We start from the raw sequence: 855 nt of genomic DNA, 5'->3' as shown, positions 1-855 counted from the left end.
ACAGTTGTTTATTGTCGAGCTAAAACAGTTGATAAGGCTTTCCAGCTTTTTCAATCTGCATTTAACAACATCCAGTCTGATTTGTTCCAACTCAAACTTGTCCTAAATGTCGACAAAACCAAAGGGATCCTTTGTTCAAATAGGAAGTCAGTCTCAGCAGTTCTTCCTCTGATTTTATCCTCAAATGGTGTCCCCATTGACTTTGTTGATTCTTATAAATATTTGGGTATCTTGGTCGACTCACAACTCTCTTTTAAGCTCCATGTGGAAAACTTGGACCTTCTCCTACTCCGCTCCTGTTTCCTGGAATATCTTACAAAAAGACCTGAAGCTCTTGACCTTGACCTCTCTAAGTGTCTTTAAGAATCTATTGAACTCCTGGCAGGGACCAAGGCAGACATGTTCCTGTTTTTAGTTTTCTACAGTCACCTTAGAATCTAGCTGTCTTTGTTACACTTTTTGCCATCTTATTTGTAAAAAAAAAAATAAATCTGTATGCCTTTTTATAAGGGTTTATTGTTGTCGTTGTTGTCCATTGTTGTCATCATTCTTTGTTGAAATCAGGTCTCTCTTGTAAATGAGTCCTCGAGGCTCAATGGGATTTACCTGTCTAAATAAAGGTTGAATAAATAGATGGATGGTTGTTTGAATGGATAGATGATTTGATGGATAGATGGATGTTTGGTTGTATAGATGGATGTTTGAATGTATAGATGGATGTGTAGTTGTATAGATGGATGTATGGTTTTATAGATGATTGTATGGTTGTATAGATGGATGTCTGGTTGTATAGATGGATGTCTGGTTGTATAGATGGATGTCTGGTTGTGTAGATGGATGTCTGGTTGTGTATAT

General features: G+C 37.0%; 1 protein-coding gene across 1 annotated transcript in view; it reads left to right on the top strand.

Moving 5' to 3' along the window:
- The window catches only part of LOC119414848 (homer protein homolog 3), a 140,611-nt gene that overhangs the window by 138,849 nt on the left and 907 nt on the right, over positions 1-855 (top strand). The window lies entirely within an intron of this gene.

The sequence above is a fragment of the Nematolebias whitei genome, chromosome 9 (assembly GCF_014905685.2).
Source record: "Nematolebias whitei isolate Nwh7 chromosome 9, NemWhi1, whole genome shotgun sequence".
NCBI lineage: Eukaryota > Metazoa > Chordata > Actinopteri > Cyprinodontiformes > Rivulidae > Nematolebias > Nematolebias whitei.
This window is presented reverse-complemented; position numbering and strand designations above follow the sequence as displayed.